Source organism: Orbicella franksi, chromosome 1 (genome assembly GCF_964199315.1).
Source record: "Orbicella franksi chromosome 1, jaOrbFran1.1, whole genome shotgun sequence".
NCBI lineage: Eukaryota > Metazoa > Cnidaria > Anthozoa > Scleractinia > Merulinidae > Orbicella > Orbicella franksi.
Genome location: NC_138145.1, coordinates 17,877,880 through 17,897,444, shown reverse-complemented (window position 1 = coordinate 17,897,444; position 19,565 = coordinate 17,877,880). Strand labels below are relative to the sequence as shown.

Below are 19,565 nucleotides of genomic sequence, written 5' to 3'. Positions count from 1 at the left end.
CTCGGTAACAAGGATTCGAGTCAGATTTAAAACTTATTCATATGTGGACCAGCCAGTTGTTAGATACACCTGCTTGTTACAAAGTATGCTTGTTGGGATTCCTGTTTTGTCAACAAACACTCCTTAGTTAATGGGCATAATTTTCCTTTTCATACATAAACTCAAGTTGCCCTTTTCTCTTTCTTTAAATCATTATCATCAGTTCAAATTTTAGCAATATCCTTTTCCATAAAGCTGAACAATCTGTACCGTCAAACCATAGCCACTAACTATGGTCAAACCCAAAGGATGGTCGGTTTGGGAAAGGAGAAACCAATTTTGTTTGAAAGTCTTGAGTAAGGCAATGGATTTTGATTAAAGCAACCGTCCTTTTTTAACTCGTGATTGCCTTAGCAAGTAATGTGTTGTAGTGGCTGATCAGATTATGCAAATGATATGCAAAGGTGGAATTTTTCACTTCTCGGATCGAGACCGCCGGGGGGAGGGGGTGCTTCCTTATATAGGCTATATGGGTATGTGTGGCCCCAAAAGGTGTGGTTTTTCAGCCGTTTTGGTCATAAATAGGGTCCCGATTTTGGCCATTTTGGTCTTAAATATGGTATGGTTTTTGCACTCTAGTTTGAATTAAGTATGTATCTTAGAAGAAGCTACTTTTTCATCATTATCGATGAGACCATCAACAAATGCCCTTCATAAATTATTTTTAGGGCAACTGTGCCAACTACAACGCTCATAAATAGGGTATCGAATGTTTGGTCAGGTCATAAATAGAGAAGGGAAAATCGCAGTTTTTGGTCATAAATAGGGTAGGCGTTTTGAGAAGCGGGCAGCCCAACCCCCACCCAATTCTTCTGGGAGGAATCGGCCATTCCTAATTGGACTGTGCAGCTTTGTTTTTCTCTTAAAAGTAGGAAATTTAGGGACCGATACCTTGCTAAAATCGCTTCAAATCAGCAGGAAAAACGAACAGACAATGGTTGAGCCTTCTTCCCTTATTATATCAAAAAAAAGCTCCCATTGCCACTTTTTCGTGATTATCCTGGCAAGCTCTGGCCGTTTAGTATCAAACCCACTTTTGATAACTTTAACTCTATACAAAACTTCAAGTACTTCCTCTTTTATTTCGATTGTTTAATTTCAATTACCAAATGGAGAAGGTAAAGGTAGGTTAAGTCTGCATGCGAGCCAAGTGGCCCATCAGGCCGGAGCTTATCCCGGTTTCTGTAGCATGAAGCGACTAGGAGTATTTCTACTCCCCCCTGGATGGGATGCTAGTCCATCGCAGGGTCACCCCCAGCATTAAGTTCGCCGGTACCCATTTATACACCTGGGTGGAGAGAGGCACTGTGAGAGTAAACTGTCTTGCCCAAGAACACAACACAATGTCCCCGGCCAGTTCTCGAACCCGGACCGCTCGATCCGGAGACGAGCACACTAACCATGAGGCCACCGCGCCTCCCACCAAATGGAGAAACAGACTCTTAATTACATTCTGAAAGAAAGACACTTGACCTCTGATTTAATACCCTGATATTTTTCTTTCCAGAGAAATTTCATAAATTTTATTTGAGCGTAAATCTCTTTTCCATCTCGATCATTGGAATAGGTTGTTTATTTACAGACATATCCATTCTTGAATACAATTAACTGCGTGTAGATCTCTGATTACTACATTAAATAATTTACTAAATTCGCATTTTAACCTTTACCGAAACGGCTGCAATTTTTCGAGATCGACAGCCTTGGAAGATATTAAGAGGATTCTGCTTCCCTCTTGCACCAGAATCCCTGACGGCATTCGTTTTTCTTGGTGGCAGAATGAATGATGTTTCTCTTCTTTTTACTCATCTTTAGATAATGGTAAAATTTTCTCGATCTCTAACTTAACTGTAAGACCCACGACTTACTTTACTTGACCCAGATGTTAATGCTTTCTCTCTTAGTCAAAAAAACGTGTGGCATCAGCTCGGGTGTTGTTTTTGGCAAGCTTTCTAACGTTCGATAAATAAATGCCAGTAAACCAGCTGAACACGCCCCAGCGATAAAATGGAAACGACATTTTGACATAAATATAGACAGGTCATCGCAATTATCTATACAACTAAGGCAGCTGTCAAAACAAAGCCTGAAAAAGTAATTCAGGTTTAAACGAGGGTCTCAGCGGGGTGAAGTCTTTTACGGTTAACAGTTAATATTTTGGCTTCTTTATGTCTAACAGATAATCAATATTTTCCTTTCGGTTAAGAGAAATCTTAGAAATTAACAACAATTGTTTTAAGAAGTTAAAAGTAACTTTTCATCATCTAAAAAAGTTGAAATTTTTTTATTATAATATAACATATTTAAGGTCCTAGGATCATTCTGGTATGAATATAGTTACTACTAAGGCTTCCGGCGTTTCCCTGTACTACTAGACCACAAGACAAATCACAAAAAAGTCTTCACAAGGGATCTTGCTTTTACTATCTCGTGGCTAAAATATTGTTACGGCTAACAGTAAAAATTTACCAATTTTACACCTAAGGGGTACATTTTTGGCCCGTTTTAATTTACGGCTAACGTTTAACCCCAAAGAGACCCTCTTTTAACGAGACTCGAACCCAAGACACTGAGCTATCAAAGCCAACTGCGAGCTGGTCACGTTATGAGTTCGTACTATACTCGTAGGTGGTTAAGAATGCAAATGAATATATGAAAGATCATACATTTGAGCTGAAGAAAAAGAGGTAAAGACATGAGTGATCATCGCAGTTATGTACACAACTAAAGCAGCTGTGAAAATAAAGCATGAAAAAAAAAACAGGGTTGAACGGGATTCAAATCCATGATCACTGCGATACTAATTAGAATACTTATTTATCGTTGTCTTCGCATCTGTTCATCGTCTTCATCATTACAGTCTGCCTTGGATGAACTCAGGAAGCTATTGTCACGCAATGGTTATCCCCGTGGTATCATCACGTACAACATGAACGATGTAGTGAATAGACATCAAAACAAACCTAAAGACCCTATCACTACAGTTCCCAAGAGAGAAATCTTCATTGTTTTACCATTTTTAGGGTTCCAAAGTAAAGTAATTACCCAGCAACTTAAATCTTGTATCTATAAGTTTAATGGTTGTTTTAACGTTAAAATAATTTTCCGAAACACCCGCCGAATTAAGTCTTTTTTCCCGTACAAGGACAGATTCAGCCGGTCTCAGATGTCTAAGGTGGTTTACAAGGCAAGCTGCTGGGACTGTGATGATTTTTATATAGGAAAAACAAAGTGTCAACTACACGATAGAAAAACTGAACATTTTAAGGCCCTTGCTAAAAGCGGTCACACCTCAGCCATTGCGGATCACGTTACTTCCACGGGTCACAATATTAAATGGGACAATTTTGATATCTTAGCACGTAATGTGTGCGAAAGTCAGCGACTTTCCAGACTAAATTTCTCTTTGTAACGCTAGTAAACGCAAGTTAAAAAGAAGCTGAGGGAGTTGCGAATAAATGCTTCCAGCTTTAGTGATGAAGCTTTTAAATGAATTTGCACCAGATTAAAAGTGTAAAAAGTTAACGTTTAAAAATGGCACATCTTAAATATTTAGTAGTACCAAAGTATCATCCTTGTTCTTACGATGTGATCAGTTGTGATGTTATAGCGATGTTTCGAATGCGCGCTGCTAGTCTTCATCAGGCGATTGGGTCATTGGTGACAGCATCGTGAGACAGACGACATTTCATTGTACACTGCAGTATTTGTCACTTTAATTATGATGGTATATTTGTATGTATGTAGGTTAGGGGGAGGCAAGGAAAAGTGATCTAAAGTCACACTACCATATAGACAAGTATGGATGTTAATCAAAGGTACACGCACAGCAGTTGGTTGAGAATTAAAGGACTGAGTAGCCTACGAAGAGGCTCGGTAAAGACGGAATATCGGATGTGTAGACATGATTGATCATCGCAGTTATACACACAATTTAAGCAGTTGTGAAATTAAATAAAGCCTGATGATCAATCATGTCTTCATAACTTTCTCCGCAGTCCAAATATGTGAATTTCATATATTCATTTGTATTCTTCAATATCTACGGGTATATTACAAACTCACAATGTGGCCAGTTCCCAATTGGCTTGATATATAGCTCAGTTGGTAGAGCACTGCACCGATATGGCAGAGGCCATGGATTCAAATCCCGTTCTGGTCTGAATTTTTTTTTCAGGCTTTAATTTCACAACTGTTTAAGTTGTGCGTATAACTGCGATGATCAATCACGTCTTCATACAAACAACGCCGTGAAAGCACTTTTAAAAACAATGAACACGCACAATTGGTTTAAAATTGCCCATGATGATTTCTTATTTGCCAGTTGCACTATCTGCCTGGAACCTTAAGCCATGTGTCTTCTTGTAAAATAAAAAACCAAATTTGCTAATTTTTTTCTGGGTCTGCGCAGCATGGCCTCAGTAGTGTGCCATCGATCGATAAACCCCAGCAGTTTTGCAGTGGACTTCCGGTGCGTCCAAATTCCTGCGGACGTTTAATTTAACGTCAACTGTGGCCTTTCTGGCAAGGAAAACTTTCGTCGCTGGTGACGATTATGAAATCGTCGAAGAAGGTTACAAGACGGGACATGGCCACTATTACATGTACGTATTCAAAATGAAGAAAGTCATCGGAGTCTGTCCGTGGGGTTATCCCACGGACGAGATTTGCGTTTATTTCTCATGGAAGGAATCGTACGGCGACAAATTCCGCGTCATTACGGCGTATCCGTTCTCCAGAGCTTATCACGTCTTGTTGAAGCAGAGAAAGCAAGGTATGGCCACCTTTCAAAATCCTACAGACTTTATGTAGGTAAGAACCAAACGGCTCTTTTAGGAGCCACCACATTAATAAAAGTCAATGGTCCAACATGCTTTCCCCAATTCTTTTAATTCTGTGCTCGAGCACGTGGAGACGCGCACTTATTATTCACAAAATCGATTATCGATTATCAAAACTGCAGCGTCATAAAATTCAGTTTGACAGCGTCCTCAAAATCAACAATGAATTTGATTGATGAACCACTCTTGGCGACTGTTCGTTCTATTGAGAACGCGGACCAAGACAACGATTCTCAAGAGGTAATAAATATAACTTGAAATTGGAGTACATGTCGGGCGAATACAAATCCGTACCGTTATTTTGAAATGGGTCGTTGAAATTGAATGGAAAAGATAACTTCATACTTTAACTTACATGATTTAATCAGACCTAAAATTTGAAGACGGCTAAGGACTTTGAAAAGAAATTATTTTGATTTTGAATTAGGTCACTGAAATTGAATGGAAAGGATAAGCCTTTGTGCTTTTCAATACCACTACATGTTTTAATCACAACCTGGAATTTCAAGGAGGGTATGAGCATTCAATAGAAGTTCTTTTGACTTTGAATAGTCACTGATAATGAATGGAAACGATAATGAACCTTTGTGTTTTTTATATCAATACGTGATTCAATCAGACCTGGAAGTTGTAGGCAGTTACGGTTTTTGAAAAGAAGTTCTTTTGATTTTGAATAGCTCGCTGTAATCCTTTATATCGGGCCTGGAATTTGAAGGCGGTTACGGTTTTTAAAAAGATGTTCTTTTGATTTTGAATAGCTCGCTGTAATCCTTTATATCAGGTCTGGAATTTGAAGGCGGTTACGGTTTTTGAAAAGATGTTCTTTTGATTTTGAATACCTCGGTGTAATCCTTTATATCAAGTCTGGGATTTGAAGGCGGTTACGGGTTTTGAAAAGATGTTCTTTTGATTTTGAATAGCTCGCTGTAATCCTTTATATCAGGTCTGGAATTCGAAGGCGGTTACGGTTTTTGAAATGAAGTTCTTTTGATTTTGAATACCTCGGTGTAATCCTTTATATCAGGTCTGGAATTCGAAGGCGGTTACGGTTTTTGAAAAGATGTTCTTTTGATTTTGAATACCTCGGTGTAATCCTTTATATCAAGTCTGGGATTTGAAGGCGGTTACGGGTTTTGAAAAGATGTTCTTTTGATTTTGAATAGCTCGCTGTAATCCTTTATATCAGGTCTGGAATTCGAAGGCGGTTACGGTTTTTGAAATGAAGTTCTTTTGATTTTGAATACCTCGGTGTAATCCTTTATATCAGGTCTGGAATTTGAAGGCGGTTACGGTTTTTGAAAAGATGTTCTTTTGATTTTGAATAGCTCGCTGTAATCCTTTATATCAGGTCTGGAATTCGAAGGCGGTTACGGTTTTTGAAATGAAGTTCTTTTGATTTTGAATAGCTCGCTGACGGACTTGGAAACGTTCTACCAGTATAACACAAGTAACACTGGACGGATTTACAAGGCGGTTACGGTTTTTGAAAAGATGTTCTTTTGATTTTGAATAGCTCGCTGTAATCCTTTATATCAGGTCTGGAATTTGAAGGCGGTTACGGTTTTTGAAAAGATGTTCTTTTGATTTTGAATAGCTCGCTGTAATCCTTTATATCAGGTCTGGAATTTGAAGGCGGTTACGGTTTTTGAAATGAAGTTCTTTTGATTTTGAATAGCTCGCTGACGGACTTGGAAACGTTCTACCAGTATAACACAAGTAACACTGGACGGATTTAGGATAAGCAAAGCTATAGCGTTAGTCCGATCGTATTTTATAAACCTTAAAGTTACAATGGAACCGTTACTCCTAAATTTAAGTTTAGCGCGCGATGCAAATAATTTGTCCCATGGGCCGCGGGGATAACGAAATTTGCATACGAGTTGAAAACTTAACGCAAGAATGTGACAATGGACTATTATCTTAAACGTTGAATGATTAGAGTCTGTTAGCTTAACTGAATAGGCTATTATCTTTTAAGGCGAATTGAACGGACGCTAAAAGACTAATGAAGGCATTTGTTTTCATGCGAGTTGTGTAATTGTTATTCATTTACAGGAAAATTAAATTAACAAACTAAGTAAATTTTTCGGGTGGTCTGCGTGTGTGAATGTAATTATGATAGATCAATAACGTCATATGTTACTTGATTGGTGGTTGAAAATATGATGTCGTTTTTGCGCAATATGATTGGATGTTGGAAATGTGCTGACATTTCCTGTAATATGATTAGTTAACGACACCAATAAAGTTGGGACTCGCTAGATAGAAATCATTTGCAGATGGTGGACTGTTGACTAAACTTTTGTTTCTCTGGATAAGATTTTCGCCCCATGTCAAGCCACTTTGAGGATATAAGCGATGAAGAATTGTTGGAGGCCATTATTGCTATTGAGAATGGACCAGAAAACAGTTATTTCCAACAGGTAAATTAAATATGTTGTAACAAAAATACATTTCGTGTACTTAATGTGTGATGAACCGGTTTATTTATTTTATTTTATATTTTCTCTTAGATTCTTGACGACTCTATCGATGATACGATTTTGTCAACTGTCGCCGAGGCTACAGAACGTCAACTCACTAATCAAGAACAAATGTGGGGAAGTCTTGCTATCACAGAACCTGGACGCTTCGAATTTGTACTCAACCCGTACGTAGATAGTCACAGCAAAAAAAATGGGCGTTAGAGAGCGTCACTACACCTCCAACATTCGTCAGGTGGGACAATTTATACCTCAACAAAACTTGGCAGCAGCAATTGCTGATGGATTACATAGAACAATCCAAAATTTGATTCTCCGAGACAGGATACCAGCCGCTGATCGTGTCTACTTCAATTTAGCCAGCAATCGCTTAGTCAACAGCTATGCTTATCGAGCGTTGCCGGCGGGGGAATGGTTAAATGGTAGCGATCGTGTCGACAGTCTGCTGCAGCAAATGTCACAGGTGTTAAACTCAAACGAGAACTTTGAAATGAATGATTCGTTTCAATTATCTTTTACACACGTTCGTACATCTCCTCGCGGTAGCGGTCAGAAACGAAAATTGAAACCTGGACATTCTAATCCAGAAACTTTCAAACGTTTGAAAGGTTCTGTCATCAGTATCGATAACAAAGATGAACTATGCTGCGCCCGCGCCATTGTGACAGCTAAAGCTAGAGTGGATGATCACCCTAAATGGAACAGCTTCAGAAGAGGTTTCTCTATCCATAGAGATGAAGCAATCAAGCTGCATATAGAAGCTAATGTAGAAATGGGAAAATGCGGTTACGAGGAACTCACTAGATTTGCATTGACGCCGTCCTTGAACAATTATCAGCTCTTACTTGTGGACGCTACCCGAGGTTATAGCGTGACTTCTTTTGGAAAGCCTCAGGAAAAACAATTGGTACTGTTGTATGATAATGAACACTACAATGTGATCACTACGTTACCTGGGTTCTTTGGTAACAGTTATTTCTGCGCAAGGTGTCTCAAACCCTACAATAACGAAGGTCAACACGCCTGTGAAAACAACCCTGATCATTGTTCTTCCTGCTTACAAACGGGATGTGAGGACTTTACAGAGGCCAGGTGTCGTAATCAACCACCAGCTACACCCTGCGGATCCTGTAAGCGGATGTTTTATGGTGATGTTTGTTTTCAAAATCATCTGACGAAATCCTACAGGGGAAAAACCGCTGACTCCAAAAACATCAGTGTTTGCAGTCAACGCCGCAAATGTCGTAGCTGTAAAAAGTTGTTGGTGGGTCTCAAGAAGCAACAAGAACATGAATGCGGTTACATAGACTGTCCCTCTTGCCACGAGTACATAGAGGCCGCAAGCCACCGATGCTTTATTCAGATACCTAAAACACCGGAAGAGCTAACCGAAGAGAAAAAAGAAAAAAAAGAAGAAGAGAGAGAAAAAGAAAAAACGCAAGCGACTAGCCGAAGCCGAAGCAGAGGATAATGGTAATGATGATGATGATAATGATGATGATGATGATGATGATGATGATGATGATGATGATGATGATGATGATGATGAAAAGCCTCCCATTCTCGTTTTCTTCGATATTGAGGCGATGCAAGACACTGGCAAACACATCCCTAATCTTTTAATAGCGGAAACTGAGGATGATAATTGTCCACTCCACTTCAAAGGTGAAGATTGCATTCGCGATTTCCTGGAATGGCTGGATACGTTAACTGAAGAAGACACGCGCAATGTAACTGTTTTGGCCCATAACTTTTCTGGCTACGACTCCTATTTCGTCGTGGAGGAATATCATCGCCAACACAGGGTCCTTAATCAAATCAGAAATGGAGCTAAACTTCTCCAATTAACCTTTGACAATATTAACTTTATTGACTCTCTGTCATTTTTTCAAATGCCGCTTTCTGCATTTCCAAAGACATTCGGATTGACAGAGTTAAAGTGCACCTAACCCCCAAAATTTTTTTTCGCTAGAACGAATCTACTTATTATTTGAAATAGTTCTGCGAAAAAATTTTTGAATTCTGTTAAATCCTCGATTTTCTGTGCCACGACGAAATCTCGAAAATAGCTCCAAAACACCGCCATTTTGTTTCACGACCGAGTTTGAGGAGAATGGGTCCAGCGGCTCTTGTGACGTCTACCCAGGAAGGTTGGATATCTCATTTCCTCTCATTTCCTTCAGGATGGTGCAATACACATTCGAAAAGTGCGCAAAAACGCCTTCCAGAGGTGCTATCGGCTGTTGCAGCAATATTCCAGATTTAAAGAAAGATATACTGTACAATTTACTGACGATGATCGGTTAATGGTGCAATAAAGACATAAACGATGGTTGATTTTGTCGAACCGAAACAAGCGAACTGAATCTGTGAGAACCATTGAAGAACTGTCACTGGAATTTGTTCCGCAGACTTTCAAACACTATTTTCACAAATTTTCTGCTTAAAGCTAACCAGCAATTTTTAGAAATACTACCTACAACCTATATCTTCCAATCCCGCAGTATTTATAACATAACCGGCAAAGTTGTGTGATCCGGTCATGATCAAGAAGCGTTATACTGATATGTAAATAGATCGCAACTGTACGCTGCTAACCAACACTTATTTCTCTTTCGATTTAGATGAAAGTCGAAGATTAATCCTCTAGAATTACATGATAACAAAATTGTTAGACTCACAGAGTTTTTCGAAGGTTTGGAAATCAGCAGTGCGACAAAGATTCTGTGAAATAGCGTCGAAAATATGACCGCGTAACATTATCTGCGGACCGCTTAGGGAACACATCCTTTTCGCTTATCCGACGAATTTCACTGCAAACTTTGAGAACAATTTACATTGGTTATTTGGAGTTACGACTTAAAACGTGTGACAATGTGAAATCGGTAATTGTATGAAATGTTTCCTTCCGCCTTGCTTCCCGCAGCTTCAAAAATACAGGTCCAAACCATACGATTTTCAATCGATCGAAGCCAATGTTTTGCAGGTCATCAAGTCTCGAAAACTGCAACACGTACGTCGCTCTTATAAACATGAAGCATTCAACTGAAAATAAAACAAACTGGATTTAACAGAACCTTGACAAAATACATTCTCGGTAAGGACAAATGTAAACGGGCTATAAACACGCGTGGGAATCTTATGTTTAGTTGACGAAATTACCATCCAAAGCAGTCCTTGAGTTTTCTTTCCTGCTTTTCGTTTGCCTGCTCCTCCACTTCGTATCTAGCTTTTCATTCCTAATATACAGGCAGCTCGTCCGCAAAGACGTCTTCCCCGTCGTCGCTTGAAATATTGTAAATTGCTCTCAAAGCTCTAAGCAGTGAGTTCACAGTTGTCGAACGTGCTCGATCGAAGTTTATTTCGGAGCCCTCCGAACCGAAACTTAACTCTGACTCCAGTGACGAAAAAGAAATGATTCTGAGACAAAACTTGGACGTTTTAGTCCCAAAATACATCGGAACGATTAGTTTTGCGTTCTATTTTCTCGAGCAAATACAGAGAGTTGACTGAGGCGCTATTGTGTTTGGTTCCTGGGTAGACGTCATCAGGTACCGCCGCCCCAGACTCCCTAAAACGCGGTCGTGAAACACTTAATCGCGACTTTGAAAGGGCATAGAAAATCGAAGATTCAACCAAATTCAAAAATTTCTTCGCCCAAATGCTTCAAATAAAGTCTAGATTTGTTTTAGCGAAAAAAAAATTTTGGGGTTAGGTGCACTTTAAAAAAGGGCTATTTTCCTCACCTGTTTAACACGCCTGAAAATCAAGACTACGTGGGACCAATTCCCGAGAAAGAATTTTACATGCCTGAATGTCTGTCAACGGCCGTAAAGACTTCGAGAAATGGCATGATAAAGAAAGAACTGAGAATGTAGTGTTCGATTTCCAGAAAGAATTGCTGGAATATTGCGAGTCGGACGTGAAATTACTGAAGGAGGGATGCCTTACTTTCAAACGGCTTTTTGAAAAAGAGACAAAGTTTGACCCCTTCAGTCATATTACTATAGCTTCGGCATGCAATCGAGACCTGCGACAAAACCGAATGGAAGCCAACACAATTGCTTCCGAGCCTCTCCACGGTTGGCGACTAAAAACAAATCAGTCGAAAGTTGCCATGGAATATCTACTGTGGCAACAAAGTCAGATCAGTGGGAGAATTCAACATGTTGGAAATGATGGGGAATACCGTATCCCCAACAGTCGCTACACCGTGGACGGCTACGATGCAACTACGAACACCGTCTACGAATTTCAAGGTTGCTTTTGGCATGGCTGTCGTAAATGCTATCCCAACAGATCCGAAACACACCTTAGATTAGAGCACCGCTGCACTGCCGACGTGTATCTCTGCACCCAGGAAAAACTACAATTCTTGCGTGACAAAGGTTACAACGTCATCGAAATGTGGGAGTGTAATTGGCGGAAAATGAAAGAAGAAAGGCAGGACGTCAGGAACTTTGTAGCCAGCCTCGATTTAGTGGAGCCACTAAATCCCCGTGATGCCTTCTGCGGCGGACGAACAAACGCTGTCAAACTCTATCATCTGGCTGACATCGCCTCAGGAGAGAAGATTCATTAATATGATTTTACATCTCTCTATCCGTTCATTAATAAGAATGCTGAGTATCCTGTCGGCCACCCTGAAATTATATTTCAGCCGGAAGACACAGACATCCAAAATTACTTCGGGATTGCCAAGGTCACAATCTTACCTCCAGAAAAACTGTTTCATCCAGTACTTCCGCTGCGTGAAAATGGTAAACTAACATTCCCGCTATGTAGAGCCTGTGTACAAGAAGAGATGGAAAAACCAATGCTATAACGGTCCTGGGTTTGCAGTCACAGCGACAGTGAAAGACAAATTACAGGTACATGGTGTACCCCCGAACTGAACAAAGCCGTTGAGAAGGGCTACAAAATAACTTACATTCACGAAGTGTGGCATTTTTCTGAAACGAGGAAAGGTCTCTTTAAAGACTATGTGAATACATGGTTGAAGATTAAAGAGGAGGCAAGCGGCTGGCCAGCTCATGTAGGCGATGATCCCATCAAACAGCAAGAACATCTGAGATCCTACAAAGCGAAAGAGGGCATCGAACTCAACCGCAACAACATTGAAAAGAATCCCGGCAAACGTAGCCTTGCAAAAATGATGTTAAATTCCATGTGGGGGAAGTTTGGCCAGCGCACCAACAAAACTCAAATCAAAGAGTTCGGAGATCCTATGAGGTTCAGTGCATTCCATGAAAGTGATGCAAATGACATTTGCTACGTGAGTGTATTGTCTGAAGACATCGTTGAAATTCACTATAAACTGAAATCGAATGACGAACCTGTCTCACCAAACCTCAACATTTTCATCGCTTGTTTCACGACATGTTGGGCTCGACTTCGTTTGTATGCAGCTCTGGACATGCTAGAAGAACGAGTACAGTACACAGACACCGACAGCGTTATTTTTTCCAGTTTACCTCATGAAAACAATCCTCCCCTTGACGACTTTCTCGGTGATTTCAAGGACGAGTTGGGAGAAGACGACTTCATCACTGAATTTGCGTCCGCGGGACCGAAAAATTATGGTTACCTCACGAAGAAAGAAAAAGAAGAATGCAAAGTGAGGGGAATCTCTTTAAACAGTGAAGGTAGCAAGCAGTTAAATTATCAAGTGTTGCGGCAAAATGTTTTAGACGAAATTCAACGCCCTCTCGAGAAAACGCGACAAACTGATATTTACAAGCCTTATCACATCGTCCGAAACTCCAAAGAGTACTCACTGACCACAGTCTCTCAGACGAAAAAGTATCAGCTTGTGTACGAAAAACGAGTGATAGATCCCTACACCTTCAAAACATATCCCTATGGCTATGAAAGAATAACAAATGAGGACGTGGACATGATTGAACTGTTGTGCCATTTGTAAACACTTTTGTAAATAGTTTCATTCATAAGTTGAGCGCAATCCACTAGGGAGTTGCACACGGCTCTGTCCTGTAATTTTAGGGAAACCTTTGATATTAAAGTTAATGGTTAACTTTAAAATTGCGTGATTACTTTGTTTATGTTAGAAACCAGGCTTTTTACTCGGTCAACACGGAAACGAGATTAATGACGCCAAAGGGGGCGGGGCTTCTGGTTACCATGGATACGTCAAACTCGAGAAAACAATAGAACTCCTTTCCATAACAATACTTTTTCATTTGCATCACAATACCTGTCAAATCCGTACTGGACTAGCCCATACCACTACTTAGGCTTTCATTTCAGTGGGACCAGGTTGGGCTAAAGCCACTGCTGCATGACGTAAGAACCTTTACTTTTTTAAATCAACTCCCATCCACTTCGCAGTTACGCACACCTCTGCTTGGAGCTTTACTCTACAGATTACGGGGGTTTCCCGTCGAGTACCCAAGTTTAATTCCCACTTCCCGCTTTTCCTGCTTCGAATTCCAGAAAACTTCATTTTAAGTTCTCTTCCTGTTTTTTTCGTGCTTCGCATTCCAAAAAGGTTCAGTTAAAACCAAGAGAAATTTTTAAAGCCGACAGGAGCTTTTGAAGCCGAGAGAAATGTATACGCTAAGATAAATTTTACTGACAGATCCTTTTTTTCACCACACTACACTTAAATATATCATTTCAACTTGATCTTGTTAATATAACTATTGATGGTTAAAAATCAGGTCTAAACTATACATCAGTTTTTTCATCTTCTATTTTAAGGATCTGTTCTTACGTGTACGTGATCAGTGAACGCGTGATTTCTGATTATATTGGCCTAATGCAGCAAAAGTATATTTTATATTGGCAACATACCAAGCAAAACTCTACTAAACTAGAATTTTTCAACACTTTTAAGAACGATTATACACCCTCCTCTTATTTAGGCCTAACAAGCAAACTAAGCGAAAGAAAGAACTAGTGAAATTTAGGATAGGCAATAACAAACTAAGGATTGAAACTGGTAGATATGATTAAATTCCGAGGGTTGACAGACTCTGCCCTATTTGTGAATCTTATCAAATTGAAGACGAATCTCACTTTCTTATATATTGCAATAAATACTCTTTTCCAAGAAATAAATTTTATTAAAAACTAGAACATATCATTTCGACTTTTAAACAATTATCTTCGTTACAAGCCATCGGCGAACTTATGACTTCTTCAAATCATTATATTAATATTCAATTAGCAAAATTTATTTCATCTTGCTTTGATCTACGCAATATTGTACTTTCAAATTAAACCAACGTAACTTGATTGGTATATCATAACATTATTTTATGATCACAATAATCGTTCCTGTTTTAGTTTTAGTTTTAATTTACAAAAGCTTTTGCAACACCGTATGTATCAAGCGAGGAGTGACGAACTCGCGCTTGCTCGATGGAAAAGCAAACGGTTGCTCGCAGTACTTGCAGTGGTTTCTCTCTCGCTCGGCGTAGGAGAAACCAATTGCTTGCAGGGTAGCAAAACACTCGTAAAAAAAAAACGTGCGCTCGAGCAATCTCTACTGAACACGAAAAATGCATCCTTTTAAAACGATAAACCTAAAAAACCTTCGTATTGCCATAACAAGTCTAAACGGAATGGTCTGCTCCTTCTCAGACGCAATATTAATATTTTTATTAGTTTGAACTCATCCTTAGCTAGATAGTGATGGAATTTTCTCGAATCGCAACTTGACTACAAAAACCACAATAGTTAACAAGTTGACTTACTTTAGTTGATCCAGATGTTGATGCTTCCCCTCTTAGTCAAAGAAACGCGTCGCATCAGTTGTTCCGTTAATATATGAACAATTAACATTTGATTGACGTTTGATTTCGTAAATACCTTTTGATTGACATTTAGCCGCGTAACCGATACGGTCAATTGACCTTTGAGCTTGGATAAGTTACTTTTTGTCGCAGATATTTTCACTGTGAACACGTTCGTCGCTGGCCTGTTTCGCTGACCCGTTTTCTGCTGTTTTCAAATCTGTTTATCTGTTTCCTGACTTGGACAAAACGTAAAACAATCTGATTGGACATCGTCAAAGAAGTAAGTTTAGTACTGTAACTCAGGCTTAAAACAATGTAACTTAGGTTTGCGTTTATATTCCGATCGTCTGTTTGGTTTCTCAATGGAATTTTGTATTACCTCTTTAGATCGAATAATCTTGAATCCTGGAATAAATTATACGATTGGCGTAGCCCAGTTAGATTGTCTGCCTGGTTTTTTACGGAACCAATCCTAACTGATTGGAATATAAACGCAAACCTAAGTTACATTGTTTTAAGCCTGAGTTACAGTACTAAACTTTCTTCTTTGACGATGTCCGATCAGATTGTTTTACAGTTTGTCCAGGTCAGGAAACAGATAAACAGATTTGAAAACAGCAGAAAACGGGTCAGCGAAACAGGCCAGCGACGAACGTGTTCACAGTGAAAATATCCGCGACAAAAAGTAACTTATCCAAGCTCAAAGGTCAATTGACCGTATCGGTTACGCGGCTAGATGTCAATCAAAAGGTATTTACGAAATCAAACGTCAATCAAATGTTAATTGTTCATATATTAACGGAACAAGGATGTTGTTTTGGCAAGCTCTCAAACGTTCGTCAATTAATAAATGTCGTTTTCAAAAGCATGAATAAGTTGAAACAAATGCAATCAATCCTGCGAATGCAGACGTATTTCCGATTGTCACTTGGTTCCACCGGAAGGAAATACGCCTGAGTGACGTTGTTTTAATGTCTGATCTTAGTTGGCATAGATTTTTATGATTTTATTCCTCCATTTTCGCCCTAGTTTTAGCCCTGATTGAGAAGATCTATCAAGACAGTGTTTGACCACATTTCTAAACAACTCAAAGTTCGTCAAAAATACTCCACAACGCGTCGTATTTTCAACTCTCTTCTCGGTGTTTGGAAATGTGGGCAAACACGGTCTTTCATGTTTGATAGATTGCATAAACAAACCGAACACATCCGGCGGGATGTGGGAATTATTTAATTTTTTTGTGTACGAAATGGGGGGTAAGACGGTCAAAATTAGGTAAACAACACAGGTAATATATGACTACTCTCAAGTTCTCTATTAGTTATGTCCTTCCAGTCTACTCTTTCGGAGAGTGCCTGAATTTCTGATCCTTATCAGCAATCAATCAATATTTGTTGTTCGACTTCTCTCTCACATCTACTGAAATAAGCACCTGTCACAGGCTTAAAAATCAAACGTAGATATTATGATATCTGCTTGATTTCGTAAAATCAAACTTGATTTCACATCATGATATCTTGATATCTTGAAAAGAGATTTCATGACGTCATCATCCACACACAATAATAGGTAATATTACACCCAAAAACAACGGCAGTATCGCTCATCAACGAATCAATGCCAACTCAGAATTAGCTGGTTAAATGGCCATAAACTTACCAATAAACTTTAATTCACTGTTGTTTAGCTGTAACAGTGACCCAGGCAACTGCAAAAGTCTGTTGTAATGCAATAGCTTGAGAAGGTTCAGTGTCTCATCAGGCAAAAACATCGTTTTGTAACAGTTAAAGTACTTTGGAACATTGCGAGATAGAGATGATACGTCCGAAGTAAGCGGGATGGAGGTTAAATTGTTGGCGGAAAGTGGGATTTGCAAACCCTATTAAGACCCTCGATAGTGGCATTTTGCAATAAAATAATTATTTTTTATTCCCATTGTTCTCGTTTTGTCTTTTAAAATTGTGAGAGCGAGACTTCAAGGTCTTCGATGTTTGATGTACTTCGAAAACGTACAAATTACAAATTAAATTAAAATTAAATTACAATACAATACTCGCGTATAGTGTAGGCTAATCGAGGCGGGCATTGTAATAGATTGGTAATAAGTTATCACTAAAGCTGTCCCCGTTTTCTTCTTTGCGTGTGTGCTGAATGAAAACAATTGAACACTACGGTATGTAATAAATAATTCATTAAGTCACAAAAGGGAATAAGATTAAATTAACGAACACGTAAGCAAGGACAATCAGTGGAACTAGTGATAAGTACGAGTAATAGTGAAAAGAATTGTGAAAAGGGGAATTATAATAATACAAAATTATAATAAATTATAATAATAACTAAAATTATAATATAATGTTATAATAATTATAATTATAATAATTATTATTACAATTATAATAAATACAGAATGGCCGTCAACATAATCATCCTCAATCCCAAGCACTGTGATGAGTAATTTACCAATTTGTCTTTTAAGTTTACGCTAATCAGAATGGAAGGAATTGCTGGTTTTCAGTGTCACGCGATTCAAAATAGATCAAAATAAAAATCAAAACCGTTCAATAGATAAAGTCCAGAAACTGGGAAATGAAAGAAAGTAAACATGCAAAGACTCGCCAAGATTCTGGTCACAGTGATTTTTCTTATGGAAGATATGCGGAGAAATTTTTTTACCCAAATTTATAGAGATTTGTATGAAGACGCCATACTGGTGCCCCGAGGGGGGAGGGGGGGCACTGCCATATATGGGATATATAGGTATGTGCCGCTGTGAACGGTATGGTTTTCAAGCAGTTTACTCTAGGATAGGGTATATAAATTAGCGCGTTTGGGTCTAGAATAGGGTATAATTTTTCACAAAACTGACTAGTTGGTTGAAGATTTTATCTGGACAAAGGAAACCAGGAATTGTCACTCAAAAATATAAAAAAATGAAATCGGCAAGTTTAAATTTACGCAAATCAGCCTCAACAGTGTCGATAGATGGGGGATTTGGAGAGTTTATTCTAGTATAGGGTGGCAAAATTTAGCTGAACTAGCTCTGCTATAGGCTAAGGGTTCCAGGGTCCCAGCGACACACCCCACCCAAAAATCTCCAAGGTACCCCCCGGGACTGGTGCCCATCCGTATGGGCACCAACATGGCGGGCGGAAATCAACAGAAACATCTGTCTCTGAGTTTTGCTACAAAAGCGTAAATTTATCCCTCGAGGAACTAAAACATTAAAATAATACTTTTTGTAAGACATGAACTGTTCAGATAGCCAAAACCCCCGAAATAAGTCACTTTTTTAACCATCATGACAGCTCTCAAGGCCATCATGTAAATGCCGCGTCACGCAAAAGCTTAGAAATTCAAGCGTAGTGTATCACAAAACCAAGAATCCATTCGGAGCGAAAATTTGTATGAATATTAGCTTCCAGCTGCTCTTATACATCATTAAAGAAAAATCTCAGTAAGATCAATAGTTTTGTAGTTTGAATTTTAGTGACGTCATGTGAAAACCAGCTATTCCCTAATCTTGTGCCAGAACTAGAAAAGGCTTAAAAGTTACGTTCAATCTCACTGAGTTAACATACAGAGGGAGTTAAAGAAAACCCCGACAGCAACGGCAACGTCGCTAAGCAAAAGATTTAATGAACAGAGTCATGGTTTTTTAAAGGACCATTCGCCACCCCTAATCGAGGGATTTGAAAGCCACTGGAGCCTCCAAAACTCACGGTACATCTTAGACAGTTCACAGCCCTCTATTTTCTCGTATTTTTATTCGATCGTTGAACGCGCGGACAGAATCACGGGCGACTTGGACGCCAGCGCAAAACGGAATAACTCGACTTGGCTCTTGCTCGCTTCGCTTGCAAACCCCACCCCCACCCCCACGTGCTTCGAGCTCGCTTCGCTCGCTTTTTCTTTCGCTTGCGTAAATAGAGAGGCTATGAACGGTCTAGTACCTCCTAGCATAAGAAGCATGTTAGCTGACCAGTAGTAATCCAACACATGTATCGCAGAATTACTGATAATATCTCCGAATGAAAGTGGAGCAAGCTCATGGGCAATGATTACATGTTAAAGAAAAATGCGTTATTCTGCTTTACTGAAAATCATGAGACCTGTTGCAATGAAAATTTTAAAATAAGAATACTTGTGGGCAACACCCAGTAACGACCAATAATCTTGTACAACTGAGTTTATTAATCGACCGGTTTCGTCTGCTAGTGAGACTTCGTCAAGATTAAACTACAAGATACAAAGATGGAACTTATTTTATACTAAACCTTTTTAGTACGAAGCACGCTCCTGCTATAGGGTATGAACAACAAAACACCCACAAGAAACACGTGCAGGATGTGACTAAAATCACCTTAGAGCCTACTTTTAAAAAATACGGGGTTTTCGATCGAGTTTGCCGGCCCCGAGGAATTGAGACGACGCTAGCAGCC

General features: G+C 39.2%; 1 protein-coding gene across 1 annotated transcript in view; it reads right to left on the bottom strand.

Moving 5' to 3' along the window:
- Positions 1 to 15,135, bottom strand: part of LOC145494432 (uncharacterized) — a 46,177-nt gene extending 31,042 nt beyond the window's left edge. Inside the window, exon 1 of the mRNA XM_081473915.1 lies at positions 15,082 to 15,135. The gene's annotated coding sequence lies outside the window, so the exon portion shown is untranslated. The remainder of the gene's footprint in view (positions 1 to 15,081) is intronic.
- Positions 15,136 to 19,565: the final 4,430 nt, after the last annotated feature.